Source organism: Macrosteles quadrilineatus, unplaced genomic scaffold (assembly GCF_028750875.1).
Source record: "Macrosteles quadrilineatus isolate MER2022 unplaced genomic scaffold, UCM_ALF_1.0 Scaffold_3__2_contigs__length_128488019, whole genome shotgun sequence".
Classification (NCBI taxonomy): Eukaryota; Metazoa; Arthropoda; class Insecta; order Hemiptera; family Cicadellidae; genus Macrosteles; species Macrosteles quadrilineatus.
Window position 1 is genome coordinate 25,437,840 of NW_026542596.1, and position 12,329 is coordinate 25,450,168.

The 12,329-nt window shown below is 33.5% G+C and overlaps 1 protein-coding gene across 2 annotated transcripts in view; it reads right to left on the reverse strand.

Moving 5' to 3' along the window:
- The window catches only part of LOC128990699 (uncharacterized), a 28,476-nt gene that overhangs the window by 11,927 nt on the left and 4,220 nt on the right, over window positions 1-12,329 (reverse strand). For both annotated transcript variants that reach the window (XM_054413221.1, XM_054413219.1), the window contains one exon: window positions 5,222-5,435. The gene's annotated coding sequence lies outside the window, so the exon portion shown is untranslated. The remainder of the gene's footprint in view (window positions 1-5,221; window positions 5,436-12,329) is intronic.

Consider the following 12,329-nt stretch of genomic DNA (forward strand, 5'->3'; position numbering starts at 1 on the left):
TAATCCTTGTAAGATATGGTGCTCAATGCGGCCCCAGTATCTAGTTCCATTGTAATTTCATTTCCCTCAATGTCCACCTTCAAATTAAACTTATCTGAGTTTTTTGAAGTTATTAAGTTCATTTCATAAGATTCATCTTCTTCAAGTAAGATATCAGCTTGACATGTGTTTCTCAAGTTCTTAAATTTTAATATGGAATTCTCGCTCAGACAGACTCGAGCGATGTGACCCATCTTTCCACATTTTCTACACCAGTGTTCAGTAAATTTACATTTGTTAGCTTTATGTTTTTCGTCACCGCATCTGTAACACTTTCCCTTAAGGGATTGGAATGTGAATGAACTGTTGTTGGGTCCTGTACATTTAGTTCTCATTTCACTGTTTGTATTGAATTGTTTATTAGTAGGCGTTGAAATCACTTGATTGATTTCGGCTTTATGTTGTGAAGATGCAATCATCGTATTTTCAGTTTTAGATAGTTCCATTATCTTAGCAGTATTTATGACTTCCTGGAAGGTCTTGTCTGATTCTACTTGTAGTAGTTTCGTTCTTATCTCAGCGTCTCGCAATCCCCTGATGAACTGTAAACGTAGCATAGTTTCAGCTATAGATTTTCCACAAGAACATTTGAATTCACAAGGAGTAACAAGTTTCTTTAGTTCAACTGTAAAATCTGTAACGGATTCACCTACCATTTGCTCTCGTACTATGAAATTATGTTGCCGTGCCCAAATGCTTGGTTGAGGATCCAAATATTGCTTCAATAAAGCTATAAGGTCATCATAATCTTTCTGAAGTGGCGTTTCAGGTGCACAAATGTTGTAGAGCTTTTGATGTAACGTAGGAGGTAGGGCATTAAGTAGGGTGAATGTCTTTGTAGTTTCATCTGATATGTGTTTCAGGTGCATAAATACTTCAAGTCTTTTTGTAAAATTGTCAAAAGATTCATCTTCACTGAAAGGTACAAATGAAATATGGGATGTTGAAGCTGTATTGCCAGTAGAGTTGCTTGCATTACCATTGATTTCTTGAGTTGTATTCGAAAGTGAAATGGGTTTCAACTGCCTCAACATAATCTTCAACTTAATGAATACTTCTTCAATGTCCATCTTGTAATTTACTTCTTCATCCAGTTCTGTGTCGTTTATTATTAGTTCTATTTTCTCTTGTACTTCAAGAAATTTAGTCCATGTTGAGTCCAGAAGTTCTAGACGTTCATCAACTTGCCTAGGATCAATTTCATGATTGTTCAGCTTGTTTGTTAATTTAGTAAATTGTGCCTTGATTGACGTTCTTATCCTTTTGTAACTGTTTAAATGTGATCTAATGTCAGTTGACTCCATTTTGGTTTTCCTCGTCGCCAGTTATCAAGTCCTTAAATTATATAATAAACATGATACAAGAGAATGTACACCCTATTTTATTCAACCACTAGCTGTACCCGCGGGCTTTGCCCCGTTTAACTTCACAAGTGAGCTCGTTCGCATGGCTCAATCACGTCCTGGTTGGAGCTCGTTCGCTCCGCTCACTTGCCTTCAGGTTAGCTCGTTCGCTACGCTAACTCGCTTCCAGGTTGAAGTTCGTTCGCTACGCTCACTCACCTTTTGGTTGCAAATTGGCTGTAGTCATAAATTTAAAAAATAATAGTGCTGCACCCTGTTGGTAATCCTTGTAACTTTAATGCTATTGAACATCATAGAACAGAACCAACTTGTTTAAATGAACCAGCTGTTAAGAAATTCCTTTTAAATATGAAAAATCATAAGGTTAACATGGGAAACTCCAGAGCCACTGGGGCGGAGCCCGAAAGCCCGATCAGGATAAAAACTACTTAGTTTTCCTATTTAATGCCCAAAGAATCGGTGTACCGAATTTCAGCCTCCTAGGTAAATGGGAAGTGGGAGAATTAGTGATGAGTGAGTGAGTGAGTGAGTCAGTGAGGGCTTTGCCTTTTATATATTTAGATTTTGACTGAATGAAAAATATATAAACACAAACATAAACATTATAAAACAATAACATAAACCATGTGTTAAGAAATCATATGTTGTTGACAAATCCTTATTATCAAGGCTCTCTCGCTTTTTTCCATTGTAATATTTACGCTAACTCGAATTCAAATAGTAAATATTTCATTTCAACCAAGTCAGTAAATGTTTGTAGCAAACTCCTCGTTCCCACCATTGACTTAAGTCTGGGACTTATTTGCCAGGCCTATTCCCCGTGAAAATCTTATTTCTTTTTAGGCTTCAGCCACTTTTAATCTTCGTCCAGACACATTATGTGTCCAACAGCCTAGCAGCACGACTCCCTTCCCCATCCCGCTCTGAATGTTAGGGATCATTGAGATTCGCTCTAACCTTTCCTCTCCCTTCATGAGCAAGTTTTCATTCCTTTTCTTTCTTAGTTTTTGTTCGTTTCTTTTATTTAATTTTAAAAACTTGTATACATCCCTGGTTTTTCCTATTTCCCAAGCTACTTTTCTAAACGTCTCAATTGTGTCCTTGTCATCATGTTTTATTTTCTCATCTCTAGACCTCTTTTATTTAAGAATTCTTCCTGTTCTCTTTTATTTGTCTCCTGAAGTGAACAATTTATAAATACTTGACTCGTGGTTTTTATTTATCCACATCTACATACTTCTTCTTCCACCAGGAGAAATCTCCACACATTCGCCTTGAAATTTTCCATGTTCTGTGACAAACTGTGTTTCATAATGGCCCATCACCCAATCTTGTTTCAGTCTCTTTCTGATGTTAGGTATATATCCGAACGTTTACCTTTAAACCGTTAACATATTATTCGGCTATCAATGACAATAGTATTATTTGTATTTCGTTCGCGTCTACCAGTTAAAGTTTGTCGGCCTCCTCCTATTGGCCGTCCTGGTCGACGTCTTATAATCTCCATTATGTCGAACAATTTTTTTGTTATGTTTTGATTTTGTGCAAATAAAAACTGGTTTAAGAAAATGAAACGTCAATCTTTTCAACTAATCTAATAAATCCTTATAGCACATGTATCCAATTTTGGTATGACCATCTGTTTCAAATATTAGTGTCAATTTCAAAGTATTCATCTGTTCAAAAGTAAACAATGGAGCTCCATTACTTATAATCTCCGTTCAAAAGTATGTCAAACGTTTTTTTGGTTATGTTTTGATTTTGTGCAAATGAAAACTGGTTTAAAACAGTGAAATAACAATCTTTTCAACTAATCTAATAAATCATTAATCTAATAAATAAAGCACATGTCTCCAATTTTAGTACAACCAGCTGTGTTTAAAATATTAGTGTCAATTTCAAAGTATTTATCTGTTCAAATGTAAACAAATATTTTCTCCCTAACATGGGAACTTTGAAGGCCACTGGGGCAGAGCCCTGATGGAATTCCAAATTTTTTTGTTTGATGGCAAAACTACATGCTAAGACCTTTCTAACGACACCTTGGACATGGTGATCGGTAGCACCACCGCTCCAAAACAATTATGACTAAAATATGCCTAGCGTATTAAATATATACGAGGTGTTAGCCCGTCCTACGTACGGGAGTAGTCAGTTAAAACTGTGTAGGCCTATAATTCAGAACAGCTAGTTTACAAATTTTATTGCAGCCTACAGTAGAAAGAGTAATTATCAATTGAGAAGTGTATAGGCCTAGTCAATGATATCACCTTCCATCACATACCTGCTTCTTCCATAATTAATATCACCACAATACAATTACTCATACTATACACAATTTCCAGTAGGTCTGAATTGAAACTCCCTAAAATAAAACGAAAACATCCAATAAAATTCACAGTACACATAATTATAACGTTGGTGTCCTGACATCATTAAACGAATCATCCACACACATCCTTTATGTCATTTTCACTGCATCAATTGCTAAATAAATAAGTGTAAACAAAGAAAAGTAAACACAACAACATATTAGTTTGTTTTTTAAATAGCTGAGTCAAAAATAAAATAATATTCATTTGAACAAAAGAACTGGTCACATGTTGAAGGAATTTAAAAATTAAAAACTCTAGTAAAGCTAGTGACGTAGTTAATTGTCTATGTTTATTATCTATTCCGTTATCAGTTCTAATATCCTTGATAACTAAACCACCCTCATTGAATCAATGTTACAATCCCCATATTTATTTATTAAAACTATAAAATATTCAGCGCCTCCAAACGTAACCACAACTAAACACACGCCAAACAACTTTTTAGATTTCATAAAAGGATGGTAAGTCTAATAATTGCAGTATCCTGGGTCAATGATGACGTTGTGTTCAATCTATGTCATTCATCTGTATATCTTTGGATAAAACCCGTCTGAGGTTGTGGTGGTAATTTAAAATCGTATTCCTGATGATTCTTGATCTCCTTCTTTATGACATCAATATTCCCGGGCCTGATCCAAACAAAGTTTAAGCATTCAAAAACATTGATTGTAAACAAAAAGCCACCAAGATGAATTAAAACATGTAAAAATTATGATTTTTCTACCCTTTCCTAAAAAAGTTGAGCAGTAAAATAATTTGCATATAATTTTTTTAAGACTCGTGTACAGAGCCTCGACTTGTATACTTCGATGGTGTTACTTATCTCGGTGGTCTACTAATCTTACTTATTTCCTATAATCAATGACAAAATCAGAGTAAATAACCTCATAGTTCTATAGGGCATTTTTATAATTGACCAGCTGTTAGTTAAAACAAATTATATTGCACTAAAACAAACCAAAGATTACAAAGATTACTTAAAAAAATAATTTGAACATCCTAGTATTTTACTATGTATATTTAAATAATCTGTTATCCTCTTACCAAAGGATTGAACGTATCAATGATTAGCATTACACATAGTATAAATAAGTCAACCCTTAGTATATCTTTTAATTTGTTCCAAATGCTGAATTTGTGTTACAAACGCTGAATGTTTACAGCTGTTATGTTAAGCAAATTACATTATACCAAAAGCTAGTTTAGAATCTTAGCGTCGGCTGCTAGACTTTTCAAAAATTAAAAGTTAATTTCTAAATAACTGGGACCCTAAACTAAAATTATTTATGGCTTCGACATTCCCTAGTTCTCAAAATTATCTTCCTTTCACAAAAAAATCATGAAAATCCGTCGAGTGGTTGATTCAGAATAGTGAAATAAAAAAACCCTGTTATGTTTTAATATTATCGATATGTACATATTTTCTAGAAACTAGAAACATACCTTTGACACCAAACTGTTCGTGCAACTCAGTAACTGACTGTCCAGTCTGACATGATAAAGATCCTAACAAGCTCTGGGTTGCATCCTTGATCACATTGTAGTTATGCAGTTCTTCCATATGTTGCTTTAGATCTTGTTTTGTGTTGTATTTGCTCAAATCTTCATCCAATCTGTTCTCAACAGTTTTCAGGTAATTGTACAGATCTTTACTGTCCTGCAACATATTAATAACAACCTGAACCAAAATCTCAAGTCAGAACTTTTTTCATGTTTTCACATGAAAACACATCAGCTGTTTTTCTTAATAACTAAAAGTGCTTTATTTGAACTAGCTGTTACCCACGGGCTTCACCCCGTTTGACTTCATAAGTAATAATAAAACTATTGATTGGTTAAGTTAAGCTGAAATAAACAAATACGAATACAGTAATTTGAACAAATAATCACACTGATTTTAATAAGGTAATAAATTGAAAGAATAATAATTTTAATAAAGTAAACTTTTGTATTAGGCAAGCTCACGTATTTTAAGTCGGCGCGGCTCTATGATTATTTTTTATACAAAATTGAAAGAGGGTGTCCAGTCCATATAGCAGGTGACTATCTATAATTAAAGGTGTTAATCTGCATGTCATTTTCATAGTTATGCGTTAAGTGTTATTTTATTACCGTGTAATCAGAGATCGGCATTATAGTGGTATTAACGAGTATCTTTAAAAAGATTATAACGCATTTAAATGTTTCTAACTTGGAAAAGTAACGTTTTAATACTAAACTAACTTCTTTTCCCTATCATAATATCAAACTAAATTATTTTCCTATTCATATAGAACATTTGTGTGTGTTATTTTCATAATGCATTTATTCTGAAGTAAACATAAAATACAAGAAAATATTTCCTTTAATATATAAACAAAACAGTTCAGTATGTTTTTTATATATTTATGTTATCCAGCTACAATTTATTGATTTTCAAAATACACACACAATATTTAATTTCAATCATATTTGCAGTTTGAGCCGCGCCGACTTGAAATACGTGAGCTTGTCTAATACAAAAGTTTACTTTATTAAAATTATTTCATTCTTTTTAGAGCGTTTTGAAGTCGGTTGTATTTTTTACAAAAATAAATTATTTCATGATTTTTAGTGACTGTACAATTTTTTATATATTAATTACTTGAGGTTTTTTGATAAGCAAAACTGTTTGAAACAATCAAAAGTTCCACAGAACAATCATTATTTTAAAACTGCTTGAGTCACCTGTTCAGGTTACATAATCAATGGGTATGAAAATAAACATTTTTAGATATTCCTAAGAAAGAAAGAGTTGTCCATTACATTAGGCCTAATGAAAAACTAATTGTCTTTTCTAGATACATTGAAATATCAGACATCATCGTTTCCTGCAATCGGTGTACTTTTACATTATAAAAAGAAATACAGTAACGTCTCAAGCCTTTTGGAACAATATGAAAGTTATTCCTCAGCCACCAGCATTAAAAAATCTCTCAAAAGTGGAAAATTGGTCGTTAACACGTATAGTACCTTTGGAAAATATTAAATGAAAGATTGGTTCAGCTAAAAGTGGTGTAAGTCATGTAGGGGGTTGTGTTTGCTCAAGATATAGCCTAGTCGAAATTGAATATCATCTTCCTCTAGGACTTTCCGAAGCAGGCATAATAGTATTGATATGTTATAGTAACTGGGTAGAGAATATTAATAAACATTCCACATCTGCAAATGAAATATGTATATGAAAGATTGGTTCAGCTAAAAGTGGTGCAAGTCATGTAGGTGGTTTTGTTTGATCAAGATATAGCCTAGTCGAAATTGCAAATCATCTTCCTCTAGGCCGCAGGCATAATGGTATTGATATGATATAGTTTTGTTAACACTTCTGTGTATAATGTCTACATTGAACCAGAAATAAATGATGCTGTAAAAAAAAGACAATTGACGATTATGCACTGTCACACTTCTTAGGTCGTGTAAGGAATAATTGCATTTAATTTATATTTAGACCTGTTTTACGAATGCTTTGGTTTTCACGATACACCTTTATTTGTCAATATCATAAAGCTATTCACTGAAACATATATGTTTTTGTAAGTCAGAATATTCAATACTAAAAACAGAATTACTGTATACACAAATCAGGTCAAACGTTAAAATACATTTTTTATAGTAACCAAAACAAAATGCATTTTTCATGTTTCATGAAGAATTGTCTGTAATGACTGATCCAATTTTTGGCAAGACTTGTTGATGAACAGGTGCTTGCTTCCTGACATTGTTTTGATATATGTTTTACTTATTGTTCTCATATTTGAACAGATTGTAAAATAAATTCTGATAAAAAAAATTTAAATGGTTTCAACTAACAGCTGTAGGAAAGTTATTATTATTTATTGCCTTCTCTGCACAAATGTAAACAATCTGTACAAATGTAAACAAAATAAATGTTGAATATTTAAGGAATTCAGAATTTTTCACCGAAACAAATATTATACTTACGGTAAACATAATATATAAGGTTCCAAATAGAAACTCTCCTGGTTATTTTGGTGGTGGAACCACACTGATCGGTAAAAGAATCACAGAGAAATTGGTGAACATACATAGAAAAAAAAAAAACATCGCCACAAACAAATTGAGAACCTCCTCCTTTTGTTGGTAGTGGGGAAGTCGGTTAAAAACAAATAAGTACAGCTGAGGTCTTTTTTATATTGGATATATAGACAGTTCCCTTTAGAAAAGATTTACGACCTTAACCCTAGAGCTGGCAGTAGTGTAACGCTGTACTGGCATAGGGATTTTATTAATTATGTAATATCATTTTTAAACCATCATAAAAATTAGAAATAGCAACATAACTATGGATTATTATACATCATTTTGTTCAGAATAAAACAAAGAACAATAATATAGGTGGTTTACATGGTTACCACAAAAAAAATTTTTTTTATTTTTTCCGAATTTTAGGCATTATTAGTTTTTTTATAAAATGTTTTATATTCCGTCGTGTAGCTAAGTGCAGGTTAGACTTATCATCATAAGGTAAATTGTAAAGTTGTAGTAAATTTTGTGCTGATTCAAAAAATATATAGTTTATATAGCTTACTTTGTGTATTTTGTTTGATAGCCCTATTATTATGTTGATCGTACCCCCGCGCTAGTACCAAATAATCATCCAACCCAGGTCATGTACAAAACCGTACACCTTATATAATATATAATTCCAGGGTATTCTGGTTTGAATTATTTAACTTATTTAGTACAACAGTAGCCCTAAAAAGCGAACAAAACTAAAAAAAAAAAAAAAAAAATTTACAGGCCTACCGTAACATCTGCATTGGCGCCGTATATCCGGCGTTGCCATTTCGGCCGCGGCCGTTCGCGCCGTATATCCGGCGTTTGGCACCGCTAGGGTTAAAGGCAATTTATGAAATAATGGATAGTTTTGCGCAAGGATGCGTTTTTTCTCGTCATGACGAACATTTTAAGTAGGGCCTATATGGTTTATGGGGGTGTGACTTGTAGTTTTCTCAAAAGTTCATAGGTACTTTGGGCTTTAAATATGGATTCAAATTTTATTTTTACTTCAAGATTGAAGTTTTATCTTCCTATTTTCAACAAGGTTTTAACTTTAAAGAAAATAAATAGTAATCTTCATCATTAGGAGCGAAAGTGGCTCTTTTTGGTACGCAAAAGGTAAAATATTACAACATTCACTATTCACACTACTGTACTCACATTCTGTATTGAAATGAAAACAAAACTAAAGGACAGTTTCATCTAGTTTAAATAATCAACCAGACTATAAAAATTGTTTTGAAAAAGGTTATTATAAAAATAGCCTTAAATTTGTTAATTGAATAAATATATTTATTATTTTTTTAATGAATTATACACTTTAATTGATAAAATGATGTGGCAATTACTAAGTTTTTACTTAGGCGATGGGATTCTAACAGCGCAGTATATTTTAAACGTGAGTTGTGACTGTGATTATTAAATTGGTGATATTCAGGGGTTTTTAATTTATAAATAATCAGATCATAAATATAAAAAAAATACTACAGTTTGAATTTGCAGATCTATAAAAAGAGGCTTGCAATGATCAGGGTGCCTCCCAGTCATTTATTTATTTATTTATTTATTAAAATACATCACATAACGCCTAAGGAGTGCTTCTGCACGCAGGCAGGTAAATTGTCAAAATATACACTGTGTACTAGTATAGAATAAAAGCAACATAATAATAAATATAGTAATAAACATAATAAGAATAAATTATTAACAGTATTGAACAGTATTGAAAAAACAAGTATAAAATAAGTTAGGTTATTAGCAAAGTTTACATTAAGTTATATCAATGTCTATAAGTTATGTTTACTACAATCAGACTGATAAAAATCCTCAATTCTGTAAAAACAATTGTCTAACAGGTAAGACAGTAAGTGTAACCGGAACTTTATAAATGATTTTACCTCTCTCAGTGATAAAGGAAGCTTATTATACAGTTTGAGACCCATATAAAAAGTACTCTTTTCATAAGCAGCAGATTTATGTATGGGGTACTGCAACACAGAGCTCATGGGCCTAAAGCTGTATCATAGCTCTTAAAGCGCTTTTTATGAGAAACAAAATTTATTTTACTCTAGGCTACCCCTACCACCCCAAAGCACCAATCCATATCTCATAAGTGACATGGAAAGCGAGCATGAGTGAGCAAAGTGAGCATGGGCCTAAAGCTGTATCATAGCTCTTAAAGCCCGTTTTATGAGAATCAAAATTTATTTTACTCTAGGCTACCCCTACCACCCATATCTCATAACATCCATATCCATATCTCCCATCCATATCTCATAAGTGACATGGAAGTATGTAAAATAGGCTGTCCTTACATATTTCATTATAGGAGCCTGATTTATAGGATGATTTAAAAGATAAACCACCGAGACAATCTTGAAGGTAAATAATCTATATGAGCATTACATGTGAGTTGATTATCAATATGAAGGCCCAAAAATTTTACAGCTGTACTATTATTTAGATCACAGTGAGTGGGGATCTGTTTTAGTAAAAAATTATGTTTTGGGGTTTTTCTTCATTTAGCAAAAATCAATAAACCAATTTGATGCATTTAGCTTTGTTTCATGGACAAGATTGTTGAGTTCTGTTAGGTTGGGGTTTACATGAAAAAAATTGTATCGTCAGCATACAGAATAGTTTAACAAGTGGCGGCAATAGCGGGCCCGCAAGCCTTGACCGGGATTATTCGGGAAATTTTACTGAATTTTTTGGTCCCCGGCAGGTCACTTTATGAGAGGGCCTTTATGCTGATTCAACTAAATAAACTCATTTTTTACGAACAAATCTGCCAATAAATAACAACTAGCCAATAAATAATTCCATTCTTTCGTTGATACTTTTAGGAGACTACAGTAACTGCACACAAGATTTGGTTTAATTCGAGTCAGGTAAAAAATGTGTCCTACCTATTGGCCTTGGGCCGAAATCAGGTTGGTTTAAAATCGGCTTGCTTTTGAAACTGTCGACTTTTAATATAAAATATTGATTTTCGAGCAGAGCAGAGTCTGGCCTACAGGCTTGAGAGATCAACACAAGTCAGAAAACCGAGTTCGAGCCGATTTTCTCAATACTCAATACAATAATTAATACCCAATTAAAAAGTATTGGAGAAGTAAAAGCTTTTATCTACGCCAGAATCACGCTCACGAGATTGAAAGATAACGCTTTTGACGCGATAGCGGATATCAACGAGAACATTTCCACGCGGTTAACGATGACTATGTCTCCGCAACGGGGAGAGATGTTCAGTTCACCATTTTGCCACGATTGCGGAAGACGACAATGATGTCCACACGACCGCAGGAAAGTTCAGAATTTGGAATAATGGATAATGGAAGACGATGATGACGTTTCTTTTTCCGCGGGAGATATATTTAGGATTTTGCTGCCATTCCGGAAATGTATGTGTCCATCATCGCGAGGGATATTAGGAATTGGGCCACTAACGCGCGAGACGATAATGTTATCTGATGATGTCCTAGGATTGGTTGTAATCACGGTAGACTATAATAATGTTTCCATGACTACAGGAAGTATGCTCGATTTTGCCGAGATCAAAAAAGACGATGATGACGCCTCGGTGCCTCAGGAGATGCCGTTCCAAGCAAAAGTGCAAGTTGAGATGGAAATGACTGTGATCATGTTTTTTTAAAGATTATTGGGAGAGAGGGGCCCGGTGAACAAACTTGCGGGGGGCCCGTGGGCTCCTACCGCCGCCACTGAGTTTTACTGATTAAAATAAATTAAGAATAAAAGTGGACCAAGGACTGAGCCTTGAGGAACACCCTATTTAACATTATATTCTTGTGACGTATTACCGTTAATGCTTACTATTTGTTTACAATTTTTTAGGTAAGATGAAAAGAATTGTAGAGTTGGCCCTCGAAACCCATAATTTTGTAATTTGGTATCAGCTAGCTAATGTGTTTCAATTCGTTAATATCAATATATGGGATCAAAAAATAAAATTTCGATGTTTCGAAATAAATCATCGATAATAATGAATGTTCCCTTTAATAGGAAAGTACCAAAATATGTTACAATATAGATTTCTTTAATTTGAACTTAAAGAAGGAAAAAGATTTCTAAGTAAGGATAGGTTCTGATCAATGAACTTAATTTAAATTCAAGTTTTTATTCCCAAACAACCTAATCAAATAGGTTAAATATAATAAAACCAATTAAAATACCAATTTATGTTTTACAAATTATTATCTCTAGATTGCATAAAAACGCTAGTTTACAGTTATTGTTTTCATTTTTTTCCCAGGCTACCTGGGCCTTTCTGGGGGGACCCCCAGGCCCCCGGCACTGGGGGCCGCTTGGGCCATTCCTGCTCCAGGGCGCTTCAAACTTGGCAATGCCACTGATTACATTGATCACTGTACCTAATACAGTATGGCAACTTGTAAAATTATTGTGTAGTATTAGTTCCAGTAGATAATTAATTTCATGCAAACATTTCTTGGTTGAGTTAACTACCTACTGCACGAAAACACTTGGAATTAAC